Below are 8,882 nucleotides of genomic sequence, written 5' to 3'. Positions count from 1 at the left end.
GACCAGGAAGCACACACCACCTGACTTACTTATTTTTGCCAGATCTATGGCTGCTCTGATTTTATTACATCCATGGGGGGGCGGGGGCGCGCAAGCCATGGTACGTGTGGAACTTTCAGGAGTACATTCTCTCCTCCTATTATATGGGACCCAGGGATCGAACTCAGGTTGTTGGGCTTGGCAGCAGGCACCTTTACCTGCTAAGCCACCACACCAGCCCTACAGCTGCTTTAGAAGCATTCTTCTCCATGTACATTTAATCAATATTTAAGACTGTTTTGCTTCATATGTGTCTCTGTCACCCAATAGGCCTTTTTCCCCCCCTTCTTTTTAGACGTGGGTCTTTCTATATGGCCCCAGCTGGCCTGGAACTCCCTATGTAGACCACACTGGCCTCAAATTTACAGTGATGCCTCCCGAGTGCCAGGATTAAAGGCATGTGCCACTATACCCACCATTTAGTTCTTTAATGGCTGAATTTGGAACCCCAAACTCACACGGCCCCAAACCCAGAGGGCATGAGTTCGTGCAGATGTTTAGTACCTGGCTGAGCCTCATTCCAGCCTATCTGTGATTCCAATGGAACTATCAGAAATCTTTCCATGCCCTCCCAGGCCCTGCTGTGCTTCTAAAGAGGGCAGCCCAAGCAGCTTTCCCACTGGCCGACCACAGGAGAGCCATTACCAGGAGGACATTAAGACCATGAGCCTAGGGGTAGCTAAGTCTCTGGATTTTAAAAGCCCCACAATATTTAAAATACAAACAAAACCCATAAAGCCAAGGGGAAGTCAGAAGCGGGTGGTCACGGTGACTGTCAACACTACATCTTGCTTTCTCCTGCCGGCTTGCTGGCAGAGCTGAGGCTGGAACCCAGGCTCTCACACACGCTAGGCAAACACACCATCCCTGAGCCAAATGCACGGCCTCTGCTTCTGAAGGCTCAGGCTGGAGTGTGATTCACTGTGACTGTGCACTTTCCACAGGGCTGTTTACTCAAAGGTCAGTGCTTGTTGTTGCTACGGAAGCCTTGATGGGAGCAGTAACCCTTGGCCCCACATCAGCAAGTGAACTCACAGCCACCACGGCCTCCTAAGCACCTGCGCCTAGGTGAGGGGATGTGCATCTCCCATACTGAAGACAATTTCTTCGTCTTTTTTTTTTTTTTTTTTTTTTTTTTGGTTTTTCGAGACAGGGTTTCTCTGTGTAGCTTTGCGCCTTTCCTGGAACTCACTTGGTAGCCCAGGCTGGCCTCGAACTCACAGAGATCCGCCTGGCTCTGCCTCCCGAGTGCTGGGATTAAAGGCGTGCGCCACCAACGCCCGGCCAATTTCTTCGTCTTTTATTAGCATTTATGTCTTGGTCTTTTGGGCCACAAAAAACACATGGAGATTTTCCTGTGTGAGGCAGATGTCCTTGCAGAGATTAGTAAGGCAAGATCAGCAGTCCACTGGGCACCCTGACACACACTCCTGATTAATGTCACATTTCAGATACAATTACACAATGCAATGTCATTTTTCAACAGATCCTCGGTGTCAACTAAGTAAGTATTACTGTATATAAGGTGCCATGCAGGAAAAGGAACACTGATAAATAAGCCAGATGTTTCCAAGGTGCTCTGAGAAGTTGGGTGTGGTGGTAGATACCTGGGAAGCTGAGGCAGGAGGATCAGCAGTTCGGGGCTAAAATGGACTATATAGGAGGATGGAGGAAGGAGTGTGATGGTTTGAAAGAAAATGGCGCCCAAAGGAAGTGGCACTATTAGGAGGTGTGGCCTTGAAGTAGGTGTGGCCTTGTTGGAGGAAGAGTGTCACTGTGGGGGTGGGCTTTGAGGTCTCCTTTACTCAAGCTACTCCAAGTGTTCAGTCTACTTCCTGTTGCCTGCCTATCAACATGTAGCAGCACCAAGTCTGCCTGCCTGCATGATAATGGACTAAACCTCTGAACTATAAACTAGTCACAATTAAATGATTTCCTTTATAAGAGTTGCTGTGGTCATGGTGTCTCTTCACAGCAACAGAAACCCTAACTAAGATGGGGGAAAGCATAAAACAATGTCCAATAATGGAAGGCAGATTGTATTAATAGAGAGGGAGGACAGTACCATGGAGGACTCACAGGAAAGGTGACCTCCGGCATCTGAACATCTTAGGCTGAAGGGGGTCTGATATAGAGCACTGGCAGAAAAGAACAGAGTGTTAGGTAAACTTGGCAATTATGTCACCGCTGAACCATTAGAAACAGACGGAGCTGGAGAACTGTCTGGACCTATCTGATAGAACCAGACTAAGAGCTGAAATCACGTTAGTGTTAGGGTCCACAGAACACCCTACAAAACAAAGACCACCACTCACATATGCAATCAACAAGAGCATTGTTTATTCCAGCATGCAGGGGTCTGTCAGCCAGACAACAAAATGGCAGTGACCCCAAATGGAGCTTGCAGACTCCTTTTACAGGCAGCCAGGAGGGGATGAGGTCATGCTGAACATGACTGGTTGAGGCTCCTCTTCCTGCTTTAACAGGGTGCAGAAACGGATACTGAAGCTACATTAAAACCCAGGCCTAGTGGAGGCGAGGTCCAGGAGAAGCCTAGCCATGGTGCTACTGTGGCCCCTCAGCACCCATCTTTGAAAAACACATTTGTAAATTACTGTGTTAGTTTGCCTGGACTGCTGTACAAAAGGTACACAAACTGAAAGGTTCTCAAGAGAAGACTTATTGTCTCTCAGCTCTGATGGCCCTGGAGTCATGGTGCTGGCAGGGCTGGTTCCTTCTGAGGGCTGTGGGAGCAGCTTGTGGTGGTTCTCAAGCCATCCTCTGCAGCTGTGGCTGAGCAGTGCTGTGCTGCTCCAAGTGCTGCCTCATGCGCAGATGCCGTTTCCTGTGTGCACATCTGTTTATGAGAACACAAGCCATTTGGGTTAAGGCCCACTAACACGACCTTATTTTATTTACGTGCAGACATCTCCAAATGAGGTCACCTCCTGAGCTACAGTCCTCCTGTGGCTTACGGTCTCTCTGCAGTCCATGTGTAGGCCAGGATCCTCTCTTGAACGGATGAACCTGATGATGGAAAGCAGCTCCTGTGTGCATACCATGCACCAGTCTACAGAGCATCTTCTCACACCTCATCTCCCAATCTTCAAAATAATTCTCAGAGGTGGTTAGGCATACATCCCATTACCAGCATGTAGGCAAGCCTGCAGAGTCACAGAGGTTCAGTGAGATACGTAAGAATCCCACCAGAGGGCAAATGGCAATAAAATCCAGTATTCTAATTACAGCTCGGCATGATTTACCAAACTCAGCAATCACTTTGTTTTTCATATCAAAAAAACTTGTATCAACTGCAGCTAGCTTCTGAAGGCACACTAACTGAACATTGCCATAGTGATGGGGGAGGTGACCTGTGAATTCAGGGTAGAGTCATGATGGGAACTGTGAATCATTATTCTCCCAGTTCAAGGCCAACTTTCTATCTATGAAGATACTTTCCACATCTTCTGTGGGGACGCTCATTTAGCAGCCTATCATTTCTTTTTTAAAATGTTACTAGCCAATAATATTACCCCTTATAAGAAAATCCATACACCAGGCCCCATAGCACCCACTCAATGGCTACCATTCTCCCATTACCCACTGTTACAGAACAGGGACTGCACCTTAGAGGAGGTGTTTCAATGGGCTGGGATTTAAGACCCACCAGGTCCTCTGACTCCATGGTACTTTGGGATTGTTTTGGGAGGGAAGATTCATATACAATCATCTGATAATGGAATAGTCAGGATATATAAGACAAATGAGTAATAAAAATGCAAGTAACCTGATTATGAAAACGAGCAGAATCCTAAGTAGATGCTTTTTAAGGGAAGACACTGAAATGACTCCCAGGTGCACAGAATGATGCTCACAGTTGGAATCAGAGAAAAGGAAATTAAGACAAGGAGGTGCTGTCTCACACCTGTTGAGTGATTATCAAAGAGGAAAACGCAAGCATTTGATGGAAAAGGGAACTTTGTGTACTACTGATGGCAATGTGAACTGATTTTTATTATATTATCATTGTTGTTGTGGTGGTGGTGGTGGTATTGCTGCTAGTACTGGAGCCCAGGACCTCATGTATGATAGCCAATGCTCTCCCACCAAACTACAGCTACCGCCTACCATGCTCATTACTGAAAACAACACAGAGGCTCTTCAAAACTCCAGTGTAGAGCTGGCATCTATCAACAGGAACTGGGAGTTAGAACACAGGATTCCTATGTTCACTGTAGCAGCATTCACAATGGTTAAAAGGAAAAACAATCTAAATGTCCTTTAATAGATAAGTCAATAAAGAAAAAAGATTTGTGTATATTCTTCAGTCATTAAAAAAAGGTAACTCTAGGGGGCTCGAGATGATGGCTCAGTGTGAATGCATACTGCTCTTGCAATTATGTGAGGGCAACTGCTAGAAATCCAAAGCAGGGATCACAATTCAATGATGTACTGAGCTGTAGTCTGCTAAGACATGAAATGTTAAGTCCTCTGACCACATTTACACACACACACAAAACAATAACTGTGGTGATGATGATGTCTTGGTTGTCAACTTAATTGGATCTAGAATCAACTAAGTGATGTGTTTCTAGGCAGTTCTTAATTGTACATCCTAGAAAGATTCATTCACGGGGAGAATCTTTCCAGAGTGGGCTCCAGCCTCCAGCAGTGGACCGGGTAGAGAGGTCAGAGGGAAAACGGTTGCCTTTTGCCTGTCCTCCTCACCCTTGCTGGGAAGTAGATTGCTGGCATGTACCCTATTGCCACCAATGGCGCTGCAATGACCCTCCATTGACGTTGGAACCCAGATTCTTTGGCTTCCAAAGTGCACTGAAGACCAACCTCTCTCCAGAAATTCTCCAGGCCCTCAGAAATGGAATAGGACTGCTGAGGCATTTGGCCTCATGGACTGAGCAGCTAGCACAGGGTTCTCAGTTTCTCCAGTGTGCAGACACCCACTGTTGGGCTACTCGGGCTGTACTGCACTAGCCAATCTAACTAGTAAATCCCCTTTGTGTTATGTATTCATTCTATAGCGGCTTCTCCTCTAGAGAATCCTGATAGATACAGTAACTATGCAGAGGTAATGGATTACCTTGATCATAGTAACCATTTTACAATGTGTACATCTACCAAGATACCAAGCTGTCTACCTCAAATATATACATTCAGAAGTTTCTAAGAAAAAGCAGAGACTTAAAGTTCTGTTAGCTCCTGTTCTTTAAAGGATCCTCATGCAATCATGATGGATACCTAGCAGTTAACTTGACCCACCATTACCTACTATCCTAGACAACAAACTAAATGAAAGCAAGCCAATTTTAAAAGAGAATGCTTAGCAACTTTGCCAAGTCACACACTGCCAAATGGAAAACCCAGAGCCGGGTGCGGTGAACACACCCTTTAATCCCGGCACTTGGGAAGCAGAGGCAACAGATCTAAGTTCAAGTCCAGCCAGAGCTGCCCAGTGAAACCTTCTCTCTAAAACGTAACAATAAAACCCAAGATTCTAACTAACTATGGTGGTATGAATGAGAAGAGCCCCCACAGGCTGTTATATTTGAATGTTTTTTTCCCAGTTGGTGGACTGTTTAGGAAGGATTAGGAGGTGTGGCCTTCCTGGAGTTTTATCACTAGGGGTGGGCTTTGAGATTTCAAAATCCCACATCAGGCTCAGTTTCTCTCAGTTTTTGGCTCTCTGGCACATGTTTATGGACCAGATGCACACTCTAAGTTGCTGTTCCAGTGCCAGGCCTGCCTGCCTGCCACCATGGTCCCTGCCATGATGATTATGAACTAAGTCTCTGAAACACCTAATTAAATATGTTCTTCCGTAAGCTGTTTGGTCATGATGTCTCTTCACAGCAATGCAACACTAAGTAAGACACTAACCCAACAGTTTCACAAGACCCTATTCTTGGCATAAGCTTGCTAAGGACACCCTCAGTCACTTCCATACATTTGTATTTACTTCAACTCACTTATTTACCAAATCAGACATTGTTAGGTGGTGGGAACATAAAGATGTTTATGCCTCAATAACATACTAATGAGAAAGGCAAGAATACAAAAGTAATTAAATGTGGTAATTTGGTAAGACGCAGTATGGGGGCTCCTAGGACACAAAGAGGGGAGTCTCCAAAAGCCTGAGAGAGAGAACAGACCTAGTTTGCTTGAGCCAATGGCCTCAGGGCTGTGAATCCTCTCTCTTCTGATCCTAGCTACCCCGCTTAGTGCTTCACATGGGGCTGGGAGGAGAGGTAGGGTCTGTGTGGTTGGGGAGAGGTACTTCATCTCTGAGGACTAACTTCCCCTTCTTGGTCAGAAGGGATGACACAAAAGTGTGCTGGTATGAAGAAATGGGAGTGTCAAGTTACCTAACAAAACCTGGCATTATTCATAGCACTGGCTTTAGGGTCAGCAGACCTAGAATTTCCACAGGCGTTAAATCACAGTGCTCTAACTGAACATGCGATAAGAAAATTCTAGGAAAGAAAAACTAGATGTTGGAGCATATACATGTAACAGCTGAGGCAGAGAATTGCGAGTTTAAGGTGAACCATGTCTACACAAGCAGACCTTGTTTAAAAAACAAAAGCAGAACAAGAGAGTAAAGCTTTGCGTAGAAACCAAGAACCACAGCCACTCACCTCCCTTTCACGGTCCCAGAAAACACGGGGATGCATAAACCCTAACTTAAGATTCCGGAGTGGTGTCCTGCTAATCTTGGCCTGTACTCTGAGGTCTGTCTGGGTATTTACTTCTACAGTGTTGTTTACACAGAACTATCATGCAATCCAACCACCCGCTCTCAGGAAAGCTGGTCCTTTGCATGTGCTAACTCCGACTTGGTTTACAAGTGGTGCTAAGAAACACCCACTTGTTTCATTGTCCATTATGAAGTTATTTGTTGATAACATGCCCCTCCCCCAACAAAATACTACTGAGATAATAACTATTGACAAAGCCTAACTTGCCCAATTTTATTGCACATGGTTTAAGACTGGAAGGGCTATAGGCCAATGGGGAAAAATGTGTGGTTTGTCACCTAAACACTAGTAAGCCTTCCTGGAATCCAAATACCAGCCACCTCAACAATAATTGCACAAGAGCCAAGATCATTCTGAAGAAGCATTTATTAGCACAATACGCTACAGAGCCCAGCTAATGTTCCTGGAACACGTCATTGGCCTCAGGTCAAGCAGTCCCACTGGGGCTTACTTTGTACCTGTGGGACATTATTTTACTGGTAGAGATTCTATTGTGATGTTCTCATTGCCAAGAGAAAAGGAGAGGGCACATCCGAGTTGCAAAGCATATCCTAGATCACCGGGCCCCTGTAGGCTAAGCCACGGCCTCTATCACTCTGACCAAAATCAGTCCTCCAGAGTCACAGGTCCCTCACCTGGCCCCACTCGCCCTGTTTAAAACCAACAGAGGAAGGAGAAGCCCTTTCCTGAGCCTCTCTTCACCTCCTCAACAGATCTCAAATACTTTTCTTCCCGGTGGTAAACGGGACATGGATCAGTTAGGATCTCACAGCACATGCGCTTACTATGCAGCACACAGCAGTCAAAGGCAGGCCAGCACAAAGAGGAACCATTCCACAGCTATGTTCTCCCCTGCACAAACACCTTTTTCTGTTTAAAAAACAAAAACATTCTTTTCTCAGCTTTCCGGCTAAAATCAAGTGTAAGAATTATCCTTTAAAAATGTACATGTAGGGGGTGGGAGGAGATAGGATCTGTGGGTGGTATGTAGAGTGAATAGAAAATTTCTTAATAAAGAAAAATGGAAAAAAAAAAAGAAGAAGAAGAAGAAGCCAGGCAGTGGTGGCACACGCCTTTAATCCCAGCACTTGGGAGGCAGAGGTAGGCGGAGCTCTGTGAGTTCGAGGTCAGCCTGGTCTACAAAGCAAGTTCCAGGAAAGGCACAAAAAGCTACACAGAGAAACCCTGTCTCGAAAAACCAAAAAAAATAAATAAATAAATAAAATAATAAATATATAAAAAAATTGGGAACAAGACAAAAAAAGTACATGTAATATTACAAAAAAGAAAAATATAGGTATAGACATTTACAAACCGCAAAGGCAGTGAGATCATTTCCCTTACTGTAACTGAGAGTAAAATGAAATATAAAAAAATATAAAAATGGGCGGTGGCTAGAGAGATGGCTCAGCTCTTCCAGAGGACCTAGGTTCAATTCCCAGTATCCACGTGGCAGCTAGAAACTGTCTTTAACTCCAGTTCCAGGGAATCTGACACCCTCACACAGATATACATGCAGGCAAGACAACAATGCACATAAAATAAAAATAAAGAAAAATAAAGAAAGAAAGGACTGGGAAAATGGCTAAGACGTGAGTTGAGCACTGCACCCACATAAGGAGCGGTACACAGGGTGACAAGATGATTCATTCAGTGGGTAGGGTCACTTGTCACCCTCACGACCACAGTTCAATCCCTGAGACCGACGTGATGGAAGGAGAGAACCAACTCCTGCAACTTATTCTCCACCATACTCATGCCAAGTCATCTGCACATGTGCACACACATAAACACACGCACACACACAAATGAATAAATTAATTAATTAAAAAATAAAAATCTGAGCAGGGTAGCCCACAACTACAATCCCAGAGCTAAGAAGAGTCCCTGGGACACGCCAGCCAATCAGCCTACTAGATGAGCCCCTGTCTCAAAGCCAGGCTCCTGAGGAATGATGCTGCTGACTTCTATCCTCAACGTGCACATACACACACTTAAAATAATTTAAACAACCCTCTTAAAATATCAAACCAACATATTCAATATCCATTGAGCCATAAAACAACTTAC

This window comes from Peromyscus maniculatus, chromosome 11 (assembly GCF_049852395.1).
Source record: "Peromyscus maniculatus bairdii isolate BWxNUB_F1_BW_parent chromosome 11, HU_Pman_BW_mat_3.1, whole genome shotgun sequence".
Classification (NCBI taxonomy): domain Eukaryota; kingdom Metazoa; phylum Chordata; class Mammalia; order Rodentia; family Cricetidae; genus Peromyscus; species Peromyscus maniculatus.
This window is presented reverse-complemented; position numbering follows the sequence as displayed.